The sequence below is a fragment of the Indicator indicator genome, chromosome 29, assembly GCF_027791375.1.
Source record: "Indicator indicator isolate 239-I01 chromosome 29, UM_Iind_1.1, whole genome shotgun sequence".
NCBI lineage: Eukaryota > Metazoa > Chordata > Aves > Piciformes > Indicatoridae > Indicator > Indicator indicator.
This window is the reverse complement of record NC_072038.1, coordinates 4557910-4568221: the sequence shown is the minus strand read 5'-3', so window position 1 is coordinate 4568221 and position 10312 is coordinate 4557910.

The window sequence follows — 10312 nt, the reverse complement described above, 5'->3', positions numbered from 1 at the left end:
GAGCTGCAGCTTGTGAGAAGGACTCATGCTGAAGTTTGTGGAGCACTGTCTCCCATGGGAGGGACTCCATGCTGAAGCAGAAAGTGTGAGAGGTTAGGCAGAGGCCAGAGAACAAAGGAGCAGCAGTGATGAATTGACTGCAACCACCATTCCCTGTCCCTCTGCAGAGCTGGGGGCAAGGAGGTGGAGAAATCAGGAGCAGAGCTGAGCCCAGGAATAAGGCAGGGATGGGGAGAGGATGTTTTCAAGATCCAGCTTTAGTTCTCATTACCCTAATCTGAATTTATTGTTAACAAAATAAATTGACTTTTTTTCCTCCCAGGGCAAGTCTGTCCTGTCCATGACCGTAACTGGTGACTGATCCCTCCTTGTCCTTGTCTCAACTCATGAGCTTTTGGTTCTATTTTCTCCTCCCCATTCCACCGGTGGGCAGGAGCCAGCAAATGGCTGTGTGGGGTTTAGTTGCTGCTGGGTTTAACCCAGGACAGAGCTGGTTTAAATTTTCACTGCTGGAAGGCTTGTGTTGGCTGCTCTGTAAACCAAGACCAAGCAAGGGAGGATTCCTGCAGGAATCCTGTTCAGGATCCAGGCATTTGCCCCAGCAGGAGAGGAGCTGTGGGGAGTGGGGTGCTCCCAGAACTGGCTTCGGGGTTGCTCTCTTCTATTTTCGTGGCTTGGGGCCCCTCTATTGATGTTGAAGAACTTTAGAGCTAAATCTGCAATTTAAACTTTTTCATGTACAGTTATCTATAAATTGAAAAGAAGGAGGGAAAAGAAGGGAGGGAGGGAAGGAGGGAAAGAAGAAGGAAAGGGAGAAGGAGGAGAAGGAGAAGAAGGGAAAAAAAGAAAGGAGAAAACCCCTGCTTCTGTCTTCCCCAGTCCCAACTAGCTCTGCCTGACCCTCTGCCCCGGAGACAGGGGACAGGACACCAGCCCAGCCCTGGCTGTACACCCAGCCCTGGTACATAGCTGCTACCAATCACCTTGTTCCATGGTGGCGCAGCAATTCCCTGTGGGGAAACTGAGGCACAGACCACCACCTGTGTGGCAATGGTTACACACAGCCTGTGACACACAAGGGTGGCTATGCCCAGTGCCCCAAGTCCTGGGAGCTGCTCCCAAACCCTAGATCATCCTTCCCTGCCCATGTGAGGAGTTCCTGGAGGTGGCATGGTGTGAGTGCCTGGGACTATCCTTCTGCTTGTGCCACGTCCCCACCTGGCCCTGTAGATGCCCTGAGAAACACAAGTGGCTCGGGAGCTCTCCTGGGTACAGGGTGGCGAGAGGAGCTGTGCAGGAGCCGCAGGAGTAGCCGAGCCCTCGCGAGGCCAATTACGCTGAGGAGCAGTTGGGCTCTGCCAAGGCAGCCAGGGAAGAACAGCAGCACACACTCAGATGCCAACCCGCCCACAGCAGCCATGGGGGCTGGGGGCCACAGGTTGGGGGAGCCCCATGGCGAGGGCAGGTTGGCTCAGAGATGTGGGCTGGGTGCCAGCCTGGCCTTAGCCAGGCTGTGGGTACCTCCCTGTGCCCACAGCTTGGTCTGGCCCCTGCTTGGTGGCTGTCCAGCATCCCTTGTCACATCTGAGCATCTCCAGGGACAGAGATCCCCCTCCAGACTCTCCTTGTTGATTTGGAAGGATCCACTCCAAGATGTCTCTTACACAACAGACAAGCCCCTCTCAATCTTTCCAGCACTTAGGGAGCACCCATTACCTCCCTGGTGATCTGCTGGATCCCATTGGCACCAGGCAGTGCCAGTTTGCCTGGTCACAGCTGCTCCCAATCCAGCCAATCTCAACCCAAAATAAGGGCTGGGCTCACTGCAGAATCTAGTCTTGGCTCCTGTGTGCTTTGTGCTGGGAGAGCAGGATGTATCCCTTGGGATGAGGTAGGACTATCCCTGCAGGGGAAAAGCTTTGATATGTCTGGAGTGGAGGGAATTTTGGAGGCAGAACTGGGCTCTCCTTTCATTGTGGGGGCACTAGGGACAATGAACCCTGAAAGGCAACAAGGAATTCCCTGTCCTGTCTTCTCCTCTCAGCTCCCTGTTGGTAGCACTGGGGGAGCTGCTTTCTGCTTCCCCCTAAGACTGGTGGCACTGGAAAGGCTGCAAATAGATGGCAGCCCCCTTGTCCCTCAGTCCACTTACTGATTTTGGCTTGCCAGGCACAACCACATAGTTTCTGCTTTTAAACCCCCTGGAAAAAGAGAAGCCCCCCCAGCAGCTCCACCCTGCCAGGGGACTGAAAAAACCAACCTTGCCAGGAAAAAAATATTCCAGGCTGCTGGAGCCAGTCAAGGGCTTTAAAGTGAGAAAGGCTGAATATAAAGGAGGCAGCAGGCGAGGCCTGAAACAACCTTGTTTTGTTCAGCTTCTGAAAGCAACAAATCCAACTTGGATGTGATTTTTTTTTTTCCTTTCAATGAGATGGTTTAGGTGGTGGGGGGAGAGTTATTTTCTAAGCAGCCAGGAGGTGCACAAGTGGGGGTGCTGTGGGGTGGAGCATTGGTTCCTGCAGGCGTGGAGGCAGGCAGGACGCCACGCTGCTGCTGCCCGCACAAAGCCTGTGTGTGCCCGGGGTGAAGTGTGGTGCCAGGAGGGAGGTCAGGACCTGGCACTGCTTGGCCTGCCCGGGCTTGCCAGTGGCAGTGGGGTGGCAGCTTGTGGCTAGGGCTGGTCCAGCTCTGTGAGCTGCCCCAGCTCGCCCAGCACAGGGGCGGTGATGGGTTGGGGACCCTTGAGTTGGTGACATCTCAGCTGCTTTAGTGTTGCACAATGAAACGGGGTCCTGGCAGTGCTGGGTTGGACTTGATGGTCTTAAATGTCTTTTCCAAACAGAATGATTTTATGATTGTAATGCAAGTCCAGACCACTGCAGTTCAGAGCTGGTTGTGTTTTCACAGAATCATAGAATCGACCAGGTTGGAAAAGACCTCAGAGATCATCAAGTCCAACCTATTACTTAACACCTCCTGACAACTAAACCATGGCTCCAAGTGCCACATCCAAGCTTTTTTTGAACACCGCCAGGGACAGTGACTCCATCACCTCCCATTCCGCTAGCCAATTACTCTTTCTATGAAGAACTTTCTCCTCACTTCTCCTTTGGGGCACTGCACCACCAGCACCCACTTCTTTTAAAGAGGGTCTGGGAAGCACCCAGCTCCACAAACTCCCTGCAAATTCAGCCCTCACAGCCCAACCCGGATCCTTCCCCAGCTGGTTATTAAGCACATGGCAATTATTCCTTCATTATCTATTTCTGCTATTCCCTCACCAGCCATCCCCTTCATCCATCAATCCTTCTCTGATGGGCAAACATTGACACCTCAAACCAATCTCCCGTTCACAGAGGGGGAGAAAAAATATACACATAAGCCCTTCTTTTCTCTCCTTTTCTTGCCGTGCCTTTCTTTTCCCCTGCATTGAGTGCGGGGCTGGCACGAAGCCATTCTGGCAACAGCCGGCTTTCACTTGCTAATCATCCTAAATATTGAAAATCAACGCCTAGAATAAACAGCTCAAAGATTGGGGCCATCTCTGCTCGGTTTGGAAATGCTAATCTCACTGCCTTTTGTTTTCCCTGTGTGGATTTGGTGCTGTGTGTTTGGAGGAGGTTCACAGCTCGTGGGTTCTCCCTCCACTCCCAGATCTCTCTCTTTCTTTTTTTTTTTTATTATTAATTTTTTTTATTCCCCACTCGTGCAAAATGCATCCCAGGCTGGAGTGGTGAGGGGGAAAAAGAGGGGAGACAGGATGGAGGAGGATAGGGAATGGACTTGCCTTGCATAGCAATGAACAAACCTCCAAAGTTTGGGGAAAAAAAACAGGTTCCCAAATGTGCTTCCAGAAGTTCACATGGATGAGGAGTCTCATGGGAACAGCACTTGGGCAGGGATTTCCATCCTTGGTACTGCAGGTCCCTTGGCAGGGAAGGACAGGGATGGGGTAGGCAGCTTAGCCCTACAGTGAGGGGCAGAACTTAGGGAGAGCTCAGGCACTCCCTGCCCCTGCAACACTGATGTTCAGCAGCTTTATGTCTCAGAGGATGGAGGTGCCACAGTAAAGCCTGGTCCCAGAGCTGGACCCTGATGTCTCTGCCTGGAGGGATCAGGCTGGATACAAACACCTTTCTGTGGGGTAACAGGGGCTCTGGGAAAAGCAGCTTTGAGGACAGGGAGGGCAAAGCCCCTTTTTGGCTTTTCCAGCAATGACTTTGCACTGCTAGCAGAGCCCAGTGGGACTTTGGATGGCTTACAGCATCCTGACGTGCAAGGCAGTGGTTTGACACAGATCAGAACTTGATTATTGAACCCAAAGTACCTTGTGGAAAAAGCAGTACCACCTCAGGGACAGCCCCCATGCTCTGGACATGCCCCTGTGCCCCAACCCACGGTCCTGCTCGCCAGCCCACACTGCTGCAGCTGGGTTAGGTCCCTCTGTGGGGAGCAGGGCTCTGCTGGGGGCTCTATCCGGCCCAGGGCAATGTTGGGGCAGCACTTTTGGAGCGTGCCTGCACCCTCGACAGTTCAGCCATGCTCTCTGCCTCCCTCCGCACCCCGGGCAGCCCCGGGACGGGTCAGTGGGCCGTTGCCAGCGGCCGTTGCCGGCGGCACGGCCAGCACAATGCACCGGCAGGCCAGGGCTTGCCCTGCGGCGAGGGGAGCCACAATGCAACAACCCCTGCGTAAATGCCATCGCAAGGAGACACTCGGCACGCTGCCCTTCCTCCTCCTCTTCCTCATCCCCACCCCCCAGCACATGGCCAGGCAGGGGGGCTGCAGCCCTGCAGGGCTCCTTCTCCTCCAGCCCAGCCCATGCCATGGGAAGTGGCCCTCGTGAGCAGGGGGCACGCATCCAGCCCCCGCCGCGGAGGGGCTGAGCTGCCGGAGCCGTGCCAGCATCGCCTCCCTCTTTGGGAAACCACGTCACGGCAAGGGTGAAACTTGGCCAGTTTGCAAACAAGCACTGGGGCCACGGGGATTTCTTTACAAAGGTTGGTTCTTCAGGTGATTTATTTCCAGGTTTGGAGCATTAGGACCACCCCACCTCTGGAGATTGATTGTCTTCCTTTTTTTTTTTCCCCCCTTTTTTTTTTGTCTTTTTTTTTTCTTTAAAATTTTCTTATCCCCACTGCCGTGAGGATGGTGCAAATCTCACTCTAGAAATCCAAAGCAAACACCTTCCTTTGGTGTCTGGCTCCCCCAAAAAGGGTGCAAGCAGGGGCAGGCTGCAGACACCTGTGGGGGGTGGGTAGCAGGAGGGCGAGCAGGTGTGTTTGGGGAACGGTCTGATCTGGGGCTACGTGGCCTCAAGTCCCAAATATCTGAGGGGTACAGATGGGGCCAGCCAGGCTGAGTGCTGTGGGAGACACGGAGTGCAGATCCCCTGGGATGCACGGGGGCAGCTGGGCTGGCAGCTGGCACAGGCAGCGGGAGGGCTCGGGGGCATTACGGGAGGTGAGTGTTGACCTAGAAATCGCAAAGAATTTGGCGTGGCGTCGCGCTGGCGGGCACCGTGCCAGCCTGGCAGCAGAGGGAAGTGCTCCGTAATGGCACTCCTTGTCCCACTGCCTGCTGGGAGAGGCGACTGCGTCTGCCCTGGCGGCTCTGTGGGCATTCTGGGCTCGCTGGTGTGGAGGGGTGGGATGCTCTTTGCTCCTAGCAGAGGCAGGGCTGCCTGAGTACGAGCCAGGAGTTTGGATCTGCTCCTTTGGGGAGTGCAAGCTCCCACCTGGCGTGCTCCCTGATTCCCAGCAGACCTGCAGGAGTACTGCTCCAGCCTGGTGGCTTTTGGTTAAGGAGATGCACCCAAAGGCTGGAGCTGTACAGTGGCAGGGCAGCTGCGGTGGCTTTGGCAGCTCTAGACCCTGGGAGAGCAGCAGGCAAAGGCAGGAACCCTGTGTCCCTCTGGGGGCAGAGAGTGATAGTGGAGGAGGGTCCCCTCCAAATGAGAGCTGTTGGATCTCCACCTCTCAGCAGCACCCACGGTCTCAATGGGCAGCTCCTTGCCCTGGGATCACTGAATGTGTTCCTGCTGAAGGACTGGGCCAGCTGCAGCCCTGCATGGCCTCCTCGTTCTTGTCACGTGCAGGGGGGACGTGCCTGACGCCGACCCACACGGCAAACATCCCCCCTCCTTCCCCAGCAACATGGCATGGAGAGAAAATGAGCAGCATCCCCAGCCTGGCCCCCAGCTCATGAAATACAGTGCCCTGTAGTTCCTCTGCACCCAGGACCAACACACACATCCCACCCATCCCAACCCCAGATGGGGACCTCCAATCCCACTCTGGGGAGGACAGAAAGGGCTTGGCCATGTGCTGAGTGGCACTGTGTTGGTCCCCAGTATGTGCCAGCTCCTTGGTGGCCCAAGAAGCTTGGCTGAAAGAGGGGGGGGTCACTGTCCTGTTCCCCCCACTCCAGCAGAGTGCTAAGTAAACAGTGATGAGGGGAACCTCGTTAATCCTGGTCATTCATTTACAAAAAGCCATTTAGAGCTGGCTATGCAGGCAGTTACCAGAGCACAGGGGAGGTTTTCCCAGCAGGATCTTAATTCCCTCTGCAAATAAAGCTGGAGAGCACAGCTTACGTATGCCATGGATGAAGGCTTGGGGGAACTTTCGGGGCCAGCCTTCAAGGGGCTGATGGCCATGAACCCCCTTCCTGCAAGGAGCAGAGGGTCATTGAGGAATTCCTCTTAGGTGATTGCTGGGGTGCTGTTTCAGTGCAGCTGCTGCTGTGCTACATCCTTTCCCTGCAGCAGCAAGGCTGGTACGGTCCTCGGGGTCACACAGGAAATTTTGGGAAGCTGCAGGAACCCAGACACCAACCCTTGTCCCACATGAACTTTGTCTTCCGGGAGCACTGCACATCCCCCTGTGGCACATTGTGATGCTCTGGACACAGGTCGGGATCAAAGCAAAGCTAGTAGGGCACGGAGATGTTACCAAGGAGGCAAAGCCCTTTGGTGGATTTGGTTCCTGCCTCATCACTTCAAGTTCAGGGGCATGGTAACAGCCACAGCACATGCCTGGGTACATCCCCTGCCCTGTCTGTGCATGCTCGCTCCCTCTCTCAGGGGGCTCTCTCTTTTTAATCTCACCTGGAAGGGAAAGTTGGGGACTTCTCAGCCAGCTCAGAGCTCCTAATTAATCTGTCTGAAGATTAATTGCCTTTTCTGTCCAGCTGACCAGAGGGGAGGCAGAATAGGCTGCCCCTGGGGAGGAGGTGAGGGCGGTGCCACCAGCGATGGTGTTTCCACGCATTCTTGCAGCCTGGGGCACCCGTGGCTCACACCGTGGGGGCACCCAGCCCACGACAGCCCTTCAGCCCGTTCCGAAAGTTTTGTACTTTTATGTTAATCCCAGCTCCTCTGAACTGATCTCTCTCCTCTCCCACATCAAATGCAAAGCCCTTTCAGAGGCTCCTGGCTGTATTAATCTTGTTTTGCCCTTGTCACCGCACGCTGTGTGCCTTGCAGGCAGCTCCCGTGGCTCAGGGAGCACCACTGCCCACTGTCCCCTCTGTGCAGAAGGGGGATTGACCCTGCTGGTGGGAGGCAAGGGCAGGCTGAATTCATCTTTTTTTTTTTTTGCAATGAAATGACTAATTTTCAAGCAGAAATTGTTCCTGGGGTGAGCAGTACCAGGCCACAACGCAGGGGACAGAAAGTTCCTGCTTTCAGAGCTACTATTAATTGAATTTATCCCAATCTTGTCGAGAGTATACCTTTTGTGCCCTGACCTCTATCACCATGAAGGGGACAAGAGATACGTGGGATATCTGGGTCTTTGCAGTGACTGTAAGCCCTGAGCAAAGCAAAGCCCCTCTCTGCCAGTTTCCCCACCTGTAAATCAGGTTGAATCTCCTTCCAGCAGTGTTTTGGGCGACCAACGCCCTGAACACCTTGTCCCCAGAGAGAACTGACTGTCACGTCCCCATGAGCAGGAGCCACTTCCTCATGCCTGTGGCGGTGAAAACTCCCATTGCTGAACAACAGGGCCACGACATTGTTCCAACTCTGCAGCCTCCACACCCCAAAGGTGTTGGGCTTCGTTCTGACCCCGTTTCTTGGGTTTCAAAGAACTGAACAAGCTTTGCTTGCCCCGTGCTGCCAAAGGGACTCGTTAGCTCTCTCGTTAGTGCCCCAAAGCCACAACCAAATATTGCACTGAGGATGCAATCCTCAGTTGGAAGAGATCAAGATCATCCAGTCCACCTCTCAACCCTATTTAGGGTCAATCCTAAACCATGTCCCTAAGCGCCAGGTCAACAGGCTGCTTAAACACCTCCAGGGACGGTGACTCCACCACTGCCCTGGGCAGACCATTCCATTGTTTGAAAACTTTCTCTGTGAAGAAATGTTTCCTAGAATCCAGCCTGAACCTCCCCTGGCGCAGCTTGAAACCATTTCCTCTAGTCCTGTCGCTGGACACCAAGGAGAAGAGGCTGAGTTCAACCACTTTGGCTGAGTTTTCCACCTTCTGTGCTTGTGCTGATAGTGAGCACAGCCACCACAGTATCACAGTATATCAGAGGTTGGAAGGGACCTCACGAGATCATCAGGTCCACCCCCCCCTGCCAAAGCAGGATCACTTAGGGTAGTCCACACAGGAATGCACCCAGGTGGGTTTTGAAAGTCTCCAGAGAAGGAGACTCCACAACCTCTCTGGGCAGCCTGCTCCAGTGCTCTGTCCACCTCACTGTAAAGAGGAGAATCCCTTCTGCTGGGGAAAGAAAGGGGCTTTTTCTCGCAGCTGTGTTTCATGGAAGCACAGGGTGACTCGGCATTCCTGCACAGCCACTGCTGAGTCACCACATTCGCCCTCCAGCTGCCGTGGCAGCTTTGGCGTGGAACACGATTCCTCCCGGGCCCGCGGGGACCCTGCGGCAGGCGGCTGGCAGGGCGGGAAGGCCGGCGGGAAGGCGGCAGGACCAGGATTGACTCAGAGCTGCTGTTCAGCTGGCTGCACTCACTGCTGCAGGAACAGCCAGCAATGAGCTGGAGGTGAGGGGAGAATTTACAGCCTGGGTGTGCTCTGTGCCCTTTTGCACTGTATTGTAGCACATGTCCAAGCTGCGGCATTTCTACCCTTTTCCTTTTTACGAGGACTAACCCCTGCTGCTTTGACTCTTTGCATTTGAGCAGCAAGCCAGATTTTTTTCTGCTGTCTCCCCTTGGATGTGGCATTGCCCCTCACGTTGGCACAGACTCTGGCAGTTTTCACACGATTTATTGGCAGGCTGGCTTTCTCTATGTTTGTTCGCTCTACCATCCCTCCTGGCAGCTGGGACATGGACTGGGAGCCTCTATCTCAGCTCCCTGTTTGCTCTGAGGGCTCTGAAGAGGTGAGAAAGCCTTTTTTTCATGGCTTTTCAGGAGATAGACAGCACTGCTCAGGGCAACACACAGAGTTATTCCCCAAGCTCAGCGACAGAAGATTTCCTTTTGGCTCTGGCTGCCCTTTGAATGAGGGGCTGAGTGGTAGCAGAAAGAGCACATATTGCTACGAAAAAAGGAGATGTTTCTGCTGTACAGGGAAAAAAAAACGTTCCTAGTTGCACCAGCCCAGCAGGGAAAAGCAGGAGACATGCTGAGCACTGATCCCAGACAGGAATCTTCTGTCTTACAGGACAAGATCCCCTCTAGCAGGTGTCACCATAAAACACAGGCAGGCAATAACAACGTCCAGGCAACGTCACAGACAGAAAACACAGTTTGGCATCACTCCTCACAGCAGCCAGAGCCGGGGCACAGCTGTTTGCAGCATGATAAGGTGGGTTATGATACAGGCTGAAGTTGTTGGACAAAAGAAGCTGTTCGAGCTGGTTTAGCTGCTTTCCAGAGCCCTGGGTGGTTTGACAAGGGGACGATGGATGGGAACACGCCGGTCCCCTACTGCGGCAGGAGCCTTGCCTCGGAGCAGTGCAGAACGGCAGGAAGCTGGGGCTGTCTGTACTGATAAAAGCAGCTCCCTGCTCCAGCCTGGACGTGGTTTATGAGGATGCTGAGCCTTGTAAGTGCCCCAGCGTGTGATAAACCCCATGCTGCAGGAGGAAGGGGATGGCAGCTCCCCTGCAGTGGTAGCCTTTCTTCCTGGAAAATGGAGGGAGGACAGGCGTAGTGTGACCTGCACTCCTGCTAATGCCTCTCTTTCCCTAATTTATATTCTTATTTCCATAATTTAATTTCCTTGGGCCCAATCCCCTGTAATCTTCCTTCACACCTTCTTTTTCCCCTCAAATGCGCAGCCCGTGCCTGGCCGCCACAGTAACTTGATGGTGTAAACCCGCGTGGCTCCGGACT